The sequence below is a fragment of the Ceratina calcarata genome, unplaced genomic scaffold (assembly GCF_001652005.2).
Source record: "Ceratina calcarata isolate Rehan_Ccalc_2016 unplaced genomic scaffold, ASM165200v1 scaffold148, whole genome shotgun sequence".
In the NCBI taxonomy this organism is placed as follows: Eukaryota; Metazoa; Arthropoda; class Insecta; order Hymenoptera; family Apidae; genus Ceratina; species Ceratina calcarata.
Window position 1 is genome coordinate 203,328 of NW_017135985.1, and position 10,915 is coordinate 214,242.

The 10,915-nt window shown below is 39.6% G+C and overlaps 1 long non-coding RNA gene and 1 other non-coding gene across 2 annotated transcripts in view; one reads left to right on the forward strand and one right to left on the reverse strand.

The window, feature by feature from the left end:
- LOC113465187 (uncharacterized) overlaps positions 1 to 2,061 on the reverse strand; it is a 124,817-nt gene extending 122,756 nt beyond the window's left edge. Inside the window, exon 1 of the long non-coding RNA XR_003390029.1 lies at positions 1,751 to 2,061. This is a non-coding gene — a long non-coding RNA (uncharacterized LOC113465187). The remainder of the gene's footprint in view (positions 1 to 1,750) is intronic.
- TRNAT-AGU (transfer RNA threonine (anticodon AGU)) lies at positions 893 to 966 on the forward strand. The gene has a single exon. It is a non-coding gene; the product is annotated as a tRNA-Thr (tRNA).
- Positions 2,062 to 10,915: the final 8,854 nt, after the last annotated feature.

A 10,915-nucleotide genomic window follows, 5' to 3' on the forward strand; every position in this document is an offset into this window, starting at 1 on the left:
GTATAATATTACTCGTTAACTATTGACGCTAGCGGAAAATTTTTATACAGAAATTGTAGATCTCGTCATCCTCTACAAGAAAGGTCATATGCAATTTTTCCGTATGTCCAACGGTTTAGGAGCTATTGGCCAAAAACGAAAATTTGGAAGAAATTGAAGGGGTACCCCTTGGAAAAATCTCGGAAAAATCGAAAATCTTTTTTGTTCTTTATTATTAGCATTGTTCTTCCGACGTTTGATTTCTTTTTAAAAAATGCGTTTCTAAAGTGCATAAACTTTTGGGATTGACTGTATAGCCAATACATCCTTAACTGAAAATCATGTTGTTGAAAGATTGCCAGTTTACGGAAAGCGTGAGAGAGTTTGGATGCAAGTGAAAAGCACAATATTGCATTGCCTGTCTTAATTAATAGGATTTTGTCCTACGAGCAGGAGAAGTGAGAGCGCTTTTTGGTCAGAAAAGAGACATGGTGTGACAGTACGATACTTTCACCAGAAATACGAAGGGATGAAGTTACGGCGAGTTTCTTAACACATGTTAACAAATTGTTTAAATCTGAAATGTTTCTCCACGAACACCACATTGCAAATTTTAGTACTTATCTCAGTTTTATACATAAAATATGGTTATTCATAAATTATTACCAGCATTATAGAATTTTACAATAAAAATTATGAAGCATTATAAAAAGGTAAAGATAAAGATTAGTCAGTGTAGAATGGAGCATTAAACAAAAAATTTGTGTGCACTTTCCAAAATAAGTTCTACATGGTATTTTAGTATGATATATACTATTGTTTATAAATATGAAATGTCAAGTATTATATTGAACAGGTAATTACGACAAATTCAATTTGCTATATATACAGACCTAACAACTTCATTTCCAACGGCGCCGTGGCTTAGTTGGTTAAAGCGCCTGTCTAGTAAACAGGAGATCGAGGGTTCGAATCCCTCCGGGGCCTTGAAAAGTTGATAACAATCGACTGTTTCCTCATCTTTTGTGGTTTTAATATTTTATAACACACGTAGATTAGCATAATTCAATATTAAAATTTCATTTAATGGTCCACAAGGAGAATAGTCTGAATCTTAATGAATATTGTAATTAATTTGTGGAATCACTGATTATGTTTTAATACAATTGAAAATTTTGTTAGATGTATTGTATAATCATTATTAGAATTATCGTAAAAGAAAAAGAGAGGGGATATCAGGAAAAATAACTGTACGTAATATTTTTGAAACATCAGAAAATATGAATTTATGAAACCATAGATTGATAAGGCTACTAAATTTTTATCAAATGATATACACGCTACCTTTTAATATTCATCGTTTTTCTCCATAAACCCTTCAAGTATTATCCTATCATTGCCCTAATAATGTTTATTCTCATTCATATCTGCTAAATTATTATCTCACTGATATATTTTAATTTATATACAATTGTATATTAATAATTTGAAAATGTGTTAGGAATTTGCATACATACATACATACATACTTATAAAACAGAATAGAAATCAGTACCATCGTTTACACATTGTAAATATAATGCAGTTCTAAAAATTTATAGATTGCAAAATAACATGATATTCTTATTGTGGATAAATATCTTACTATTTCATTGTATGACGCAAAATGATAGTGATTCTAAACGTCCAAATGAATCACGATTTTCGAGCTGTGTAATTGTTACAGCAATGAATAATTCTAACATGAAATATAAATGTTTTAATCACTTACCAATTCGCTGTGTGAGCAGTGAAATTGTGGCACAATTTCTCAAAACCACGCACGTATAACCTCGTGATTAGCCCTCACTTTCTTATTTAAACTTGACTAACAAACAACTGAGTGTTGCGTACTAAATTTACGCGACAGTGTCGCCACACGCGTGAGATGTCGTTAAGGTGGCTACCTTGTGCACCAATCGTAGCAGCCAGAGAACTTCGTTGTTGTCGTTCAGTACGGTGCGTCGTGTTCTAACCTTGTTTCGCGCGAAAATGAGTTCATATATGGATCCACTTCAGTTAAATGAAAAACGTATGTTTCGGGAACTGCAGAATAGTTTACCGAAAAATATTAAAGATACCCGAAATATTTTGGAAATTCATAACAATGTGTTGTACGTGTGGAACGCAAACGATTTTTGTGTTATGACATCAAACGTTCCGGCGAGTCATGGGAACAACGGAAAAGCTGTCTCTTTCCAAGTAAGTAAACCACATTTTATTCATGCGAACATTATTTACTGTATGTCTCAATTGGATACAATGATAAGACGTACTTTTATATATATCGCGTAAGTTTGTTGTACACAAACGTAACCCTGTTTGATACAGAAGCGCGCAAGCGCTTCAATGTATACATGTATACATATAAAATAAACTACGTTGTGCTGTATGGAAACTAGCGAAAGTAAATTGATAATAAGTAGTCACAAATGGATCGAATGAAGTTATGGTATATATTATCATCTTATACAGGCACCGACCGAATAACATACAACCAAAATGATTCTTTACAGAAAATACAATAGAATAAGATATTTTCGTCCAAGGTTTACAATTAATTTCGAGAAAATCAACTTTAAATTCCGTTCCGACTTTTACTTTTTGGTAAAATATACGCGACGTATAATATACTTATTAAGATGTGGTAAACTAACTTACTACGGCCATATTAATTATTCATTACCATAGCAATTAGCAAATTGATTTCACTTCTTACTGATATCAAATAAATCCTGAACAATAGAAGATTAATTTACGAAAAAATAACTTATCACTTTAGTTCACGTGTCCGTAATAGTTGTATGATAGGAAAGAACACACATACATATATTTTATTAGTACGCTTTGTATTGTGGTCTAATTGAAAGTTACGAAGTCCAGATTCTCATGTAAATGTGCAGCTTGAGATAGTGACCCCTGGTAACTTCCTCTCGGGAGATAATATTAAAAAACAGTAATAAATCTACGACTTTTTTTTCAGTGCTTCATCTAGCATTGATGCTGCTAGATTTTCATTGACACAAACTATACAAGAAAGGTTCTATATATTTTTCTTCTAACTCCAGTATTTAAGGAGTTAAGCATTATTAATCAACACTTTATTGGCACTGACAAAATCCGGCTGTTTCCGTTGTCGAAACAGCAAACTTTTCACCAAAAAGTTCGTTTGCCCTGAAATACTTCTAAACCGTTGATCCTGAACGGGGAAATTGCATATAACCGTATTTGTAGTTGACAACGAGAGCTACAAGTTCTGTATGAAACATTTTTCGCTAACACCGATATGAGTATTTGACGATAAGATAAAACGATAAAACAGTTTATTGGCGAGTGTTTGACGATAAGATAAAACGATAAAATAGTTTATTACAAAATACTTGTTAACTATTGATGGTAGAAAAAAATATTTCATACGTTACTTGTTGCTTTTTATGGTAATCACAACTTTCATTTCAAACACTTTTCATTAGCGGCAACAGGTAAGCAGTTATTGGCAATAAACGAAGATTTCGAAAAATCTGAAGGGACACTTGATGAAATCTGGAAAAATAAAAACTTTTTTCCTCAAACTTTCAAAACATGCTTCAAATAAAAGTTGTAGCTACTGCTATTACCTGCAAAAGAGGTCGGATACAATTTTTTTCTATCTGGAATTATTCAGGACTAATTAATTAAGTAGTTCGTTCATCGCCAATTATTCCTTAACGAATGGAGTTAAAAGTAAATTGCAAAAACCTTTTTTCCTATCTGACAATTACAGGTCATCAAGACGTAAATTAAAATAGTTTTCATTGTGAAACGTCAAAATTATGTCAACATCCAGCAGCATCGATGCCAGATTGAGTATTGAAGAAACAAGACATAGACTTACTATTCTTTTTGAATCTTGTCCTCTTAAGGGTAATTAAAATTACCCTCTAAAGGGTAAATTAATATGAACCTGGCCAAGAATTCCAAGCACCCAACTCATTGTATTTTGGTTGCAGACACAAATCCCACTCCGTATATCGTTAAAAACAATAAGTACTTGTGTGTGTTTCTTTTCAGCCAAAATACAATAAGTCGAGTATCCAATATATACATTTATCAAGTTCAAAGAAATAACAAGGACCATTTAAAAAAGCGTAGCCGAGCTTTGACGTGACTAATAGTGTCCTAAACACAACGATGACATTTGGTCGGTGGATAAGTACAAGCTCGATAACTGAGATCATTACTGTGGCACAGCGCATTCGCTTTACGGTGATTACTGCGAAAGCGTTTTCTCCAGCGAACTTTTGATTCGGACCGATTAAGCTCGAAGTGAATTATGGTCCGCGATACCAATATACACGCGGTCGCAGAGACGCGTGTCCACGCGAACGCCACGAGTATGCGTCGCGCGAGTTAATCGGTGTACGTATACATACGCATGCTAGTGGAAAATGATTACGTGGTAAATGAAAGGGAAGCGGCACGACGAACTTGCCGCGTTGAGAATGGCCAGTACGTTTCGTTCTCGCCTGTGCTTTTATTTCATTTCAATGGCAACGTGGGATCAGCGGGTACATTAATGCCTCGGCGTCCGTGCACGAGCGCGCGCGCGCGCACCACCGCGACCGACCGGCCGACCGAGAGGACACGCGAGAGACCAAAAGACCGGTGAGGGGATAATTTATAGGAAATGGGTTGTTCGACGCTCTGGAGTAATTTAATTAAAATAAATGTCCGTGGCACGGAGGAACGTTAGCCACGAACCCGCGGTCCACAACTGCGAATAAAATGCAAATTCAGACCCTTCACCGGGTTACGTATGGGTATTCGTAGCTAGGTAGATAAAGAGTACGCGCCGAGGGGGAATAGAGAAGTCTCACAAAGGGTTCTCTCTCTTTCTCTTCCTCTTTCTCTTTCTCTTCGGGGACCGATCATCGCTCGTTCACCCGTTGATTTGATAAGGGAAATTCCTGAGGAGACTCTATCCGCTTTTACCATTCATCCCCTTTTCCTACGGTGTGCTCTTCCTCTTAGGTCGATTCCACAGTTGGGGATGAAAATTCAAACAATTCGTATAATTGAGACAAATTTTGTTAAAAGAGTGGGCGACGGAAAGAAATCCCTTTAAGAAGTCATTTAGTACATCTTCCGTAAGTCTTCAGTTCGGTTGTTTCGCATTGGCGGAAGTAAACGTTCAGTGTCGTTTTCTCTTCAACTAAGATGCTGTACAGCTATTAAAGAATTCGGATAATGGTTACTGTAAATTTTCTACGAGTCAATTGAATCGTAGAACAATCGTCGCCGCTCCCAAGGGCCACTTTATAGCCGGTGTGTGCATGCGCGCTGGCCGACTGAAATATCGGTCGTAAATAATAAAAGTTAGCGAGGTTCCTCCCTGGCGCGCACGGCGGGACTTTAAACCGGAAGATAGGTGTCGCAGGATACGGACGAGGCAGGGGCGGGAGGGGGGCGAGATGAGAAGGGCGAAAGAGGCAGCGGGGCAGCATCAGGGTGTGGGGCGGAGACAAAGACGCGCTATTGTCAACCGCTCCGCCATCGGAACCACCATCCGCCGCGGGAAACTTTGAATCATTTTTATTGCATAGAGTTATCTTTGTTACCAGCGGAACGAACGTCTAAACGCGTCCTCTCTATCCCTTTCTGTACTCTTTCTTCCTTCGTCTTCCTTCCAACCAACCCCACTAAACTCACCCTCCTCCTGCGATGTTCGTACAGGTTATTCCCTCTCGTCGTTGGTCCTCGCGTTCCAGCTTCCCTCTACCTGCACGCCCTTTTTGTTCTTCTCGCTCGACGCGAGATAATACGAACGAGGAAGCGTTCACACCCCTTTGGCTACCCAAATGGAATAAGTTCTTTAATTCGCGAATTTACCGCCGCTCTAACGAATTGCCCATCCTTCTCGTCGAGATAACAAGCCTTCCTCTGGCCGCGCTACCAGTTTTAACTTTTAATTCTTTCCTGTACTCTGGATCAGCGAGGCTCACGATGATCCGAAGAGAATTATTAAATTCGATAACGTGTCGTGTGTGTCGGCCGATTTGTCTATATCTTCTATTTTCATCATGAGAGTCAGTGTATATATGAAATTACACGAATATTCTAACAAGAATTTAAACACGTTTTAGTTTGCGCGTAGAGTTTGAAAACTTGTAGAAAGTAAAGAAATATTCACGAAATGGATATATTTTGCCTCTGCGAAAAAGATGAGAAATCATTCGAATTTATAACATGTTGGCAATTCGCCTAGTCCGCTTGAGCTTTCCTATATGCCATCTTATCTAAATTAAAAGCGATTATTCGCGGAGCGGCGCGACACGGCGTCCCAAGAACCAGGCGCACAACGAAAATACTTGTCTCAGGCTGAAAGAATGGAATATCACGTAATAAGCTAAATCCTCCCGACGATAATTAAAAAGCAATTTTACGGTGACATTCGTACGTAGCTACAACGGCCGCTTTCTTTGCCAGAGGTAAATACTCCAACACACGTACACGCTACGTAGCAATAATAAGTATACCTATATGTATAAACCTGACTGCACAGCTATGAGCTTGCCTCTGAACATATAGGAAAAAAGCTAGGTGACCGTCTGTAATCAGATTAATTTTTATTTCTCAGTCGTTGAAGATATTACCATTTAATCTTTTTCCATTTGTAAAATCTTATAGTTCCATAAATTGTAATCTCGATGAACTTCTTAATTGAGAGAACATATTTATATAGAGGTATACAAAATTCAAGTAGTGAAATTTCAATCCAAGATTGTGCATAATTAAAAAAATACGTTTCACGAGAAGGCGTTTCGATGAAGCGCAAAGATTCTGCCCTGACACATATTTGTTTTACACCCTGTACGATAGTCAGGTTCGCGCACGGCCGTGCAAGCAAGCGTAGGGGATTGGAGGATGGTTCCCGTCAGTTGCTGGGTACAAGTTAGGTGGTCCTGCACATGCAAGTATACGAGGAGATACGCAGAGCAATAAAATTCACGGGAAGTGTTTTACATTAGTAGCGTGGGGGGAGTCTGTGTGCTCTGTGGACACGGGTGCCAGGGTGAGAGGGAGCCTCGACGAATTCAGTAAGTGGCGGACAATGGCTTTTGTGGTAGACATGGACCACCTCATACCTCTTTCCCCTCTTCCTCTTCTCCGCTATGCGTATTTTGTCCTACCACAGCCGTGGATATATATTTTCCCTCCTATGCCGCTTTCTTTCTTTCTTCAACAAGCATTGGGGAAGTAGCGCAGTGTCGAAAGAGAAGCGTAACTTTAGGAAGGAGTTGCTATGAATCTCTCTCGTTTGTTAGTGAGCGTACGTGTGCCGGGATACAATTCTGCTGATACAAATTCGTGGCGAATTGGGTTAAGTTATTCGAATTGTCTTTATAGTTTATTCGAAACTACTACCAGTTCCAATCCATTCTACACTGATTATACCAACCGATTATAAGTGGTCTTTTATGACATGATTTTCAATGATTAGAATCAATAACTGAAATCTACAAAAAAAATTGACGCACATCAATGTAACTTGTTGCTTGTTATTACACACTGTAGATGTGATTTTCATCCAAGAACCACGTTGCCTTTATCTCTGTACACGCAACCAGCTTCGCCTATTGTCAAAGCTACCCGTTAAAACACGAAACGCCTTGCATCTTAGAAGGTAGTAAGGCTATACAGAACGCCCCTTTTCCTGTGTTCTCCATTATCACTGCTTGTATGGTCTATAAGTAATGAAAGGGATACAATTCCCACAATGGCAATAATTCCACGCTAATAAACCCTTAAGATAGCTTCTTCAAATCTATTTGTGCAATACTTTCTCCGCTATCATTCCCATATTCCCAACTTATTAGTTCATATTTTCATTAACCAATATAGTTTTTAATTGACAGTTTTCACGAAATATTGTTATATATGTATATAAAAATGTATCGTTCCTATGAACTCTGGCACTCGTCAACGAACATAAAAATGGTTTTACGACTGTTCGATTGTCCTGGGCATTGAAGGATAGAGAAGATCCGGTGTACGGGGCTTTAGAAGGAGCGAAATGGTTTGCGGGTTCTGCGGGGGGTGGCTTTGTCAGTCCTCGAACATCTTGGCAGGCTAATGCATTTCCTTTACAGTTTTAATGGGCATTCATAACTAAGTTTAATAATGTCGGTAGGAGGCCAGCCGTCGCGGTTGCATATCTAATAATTCCACGGTTCTGCCTCACGCAGGAAGTGGCACACAGCATGGATTTTAGTGGTAGCTGCTCGAGTTCATCCCCCTATTACTCTTCTTTATTGAAGTTGTACTCAAAGGTGTACGTTCAACTTCTTTCTCCTTCTCGCGCTCGCTTTCCGAATTCCTTCAGTTTCAATTCCCCTCCGTTTACTTTCTTCGACAGATAGAATCACGACAAATGGATATTTTCCAAATAACCAAATCACTGTATCGCTTTTTCGTTCTGTATTATTCACTTAATAAGAAACTGTAGAGATTAATGGTATATAATTATGCACTTTTTATTGGTCGAAGTAATTTGTTAATCATTTAAATATCATTTATACATATGATGATAGTGGAGGAATTAAATAGTCCTTTACCTGCCACATGAACAATACATCAATGATTATTTCATAAACACAAAGGAACCACTGATATCTTACAGGGGATCTTAATACTATTGTAGTACCAACTTTGAGTCTGATCACGGCTAATTGCCGCCCATTTAGATGGAAAACTTTGCGGGTGCCTATGCGACGTAATCACCACCGAATCGTGTACACGGAGAATTCACGCAACGGGAGATCCTCGGACGGCTATTTTCGCGGTGAAAAGGGGTTCCGGCATAGCCATAGCATAATGGCGTTTTGGTTGTGGACCAAGATATAAATCCCGACACCGTTATGTAACGCAGAGCACCATCTTAGCTCGGTCTTCGCCGCGTCGCGTCGACGAGAATCCAGCAACGCCGTCTCTAATAAATAACCCTGAGACAATGGACACTGTCCAAAACACGGTAGATCTTACGCCTTTAACTTGGGTACCAAGTCTTAACCCTTGCCCGGTTTCGCCGCGCTGTCCCCTACCCACTTTTCTTCAGTCTTGCCACCTCTACGGTCGCGCAACCCTTCCTCTTCGAGCAACGGCAAAGAGCCGCTACTCCGCCGCCGCCGCCGTCGCCGCGTATCCAGGCTTCGCCTCCTTCTCCTCTTGGAATTATAATGTTTGTTTCTAACAAATTACCATGATAATGCCCGGCGTCGCATGGTGAAACCGTGTCTTCGGTGGCACACTTAAATTACGTGAGTACGAACAACGCCGCCAGCGGCGAGAATGCGACCGGAACATCAGCAATGCTGCCGCGACAGCCAGAGATTCCTAGCGGGTAGTTGTAATGTTAATTAGCCACTTACCTAACCGTACACAATCGGATCCCCCTTACGAAGAACTTCAAAGTTTCCTATCTTTAAGATCGTCATTAGAATTGATGACGAGGTGACTATCTCGATTGGACATCCCGGATTCAACGATTAGTACAAACAAAATGAAAGAACATTGTACTTATTTGTGCCTGAGATAGTGTCGACGTGTTTTTGAAAAACAAATTTTTTTTAAAACGTTACACTCGTGCTCTGTTTTGTCTTTTACAACTGTTTGCATGACGAATCGTTATAAAGGGTCGTAGATTTTGTCCCAAAACACGTTCCCATCATCGTATTCGCCGACACGTTGAGCTGGCGCGGCATAATAAAAATTACGTTGGAATCTACGAGCAACGACGTAATACTTTTCACATTTTTGAGCGGACAAACCATTACGCGGAACGCTGCGAGGCCGCGAAGGCGATAAACTTTATTTTCCAAAATCGTCGGTCGTGCCTGATGCGTATTCGCGCTAACCGCAGCCCTAGCGTCGTTACGATCGCGATAACGCGTCCATAGAAACGTACGGGGGATGACGGAGGATTCCGAAAAAAAAAAAATCGTCGAGCACATATATTTCGGTCGACCACGAGGGGAATGCTCGGCTGCTTTCAACGTTTTCACCCGCTCTTCGTAAAAACTGTGTCGAAATATTCGCTGTTCCAGCTGCAAGCACAATGTCCAATATATTCGTGTCTTCAACAAATTCGACGATCTCTATTCAAACGCAATTCTTCAAGTTTATACGTTTATTTACTCCATGAACATCGAATAGTATTGTCTTTTTATTATTTCGAAATAGAATTTTATTCATTTTATTCTATTATTTCTGTGTTAAGTTATGCCGTCTGCAAGTTTTTATACGTTAGATTGCATGGTTTCGTGTAGTCGTAAAAGTTAGGCATTTAAACAGCCGTGTAACTGCCGTAACCGCAACAATGTCGACACAAGTTGGCTACTTTATCGGTACTGTTTTATTGAGAAGGCGATGTTATAGCGCGACGTCGACTTTATTAGAAATCTGCGAAACTTTTTCAATACCCATTTTCATCGCTCCTGTACGAGGTTACTAATTTAAATCGATTCATGGGATTGAGTTTATACATTTCTTAACGATTATAAAAGGGTGAAATCACGATCGAGAAGGGTTAAATCATGATGGTCTCCGGGTAAATCGGTTAAAGAATAAGGGGATGAAATTAGAGAGAACGAAGGGGTGGTATGAAAGAAGGAAGCGGGAGGCGAACGAACGAGCGGGTGAGCAACGTCTGGCTTGGCCCCTGAGCAGTAAATCCAGAAACGGTGTTACGGGGCGGTCCGGAGATAATGCGCAATCATTTTGGAATGGAAATTAAAATCAGATGATGAATCCTAACGATGCCGTTTATTATTTTAATTTTCCGCGAACACCGCGGCAACGCAGGCTACCAACCGCTCCCACAGACGTCTCTGCCGCACTGGTAACTCAAGTTCGAGACACT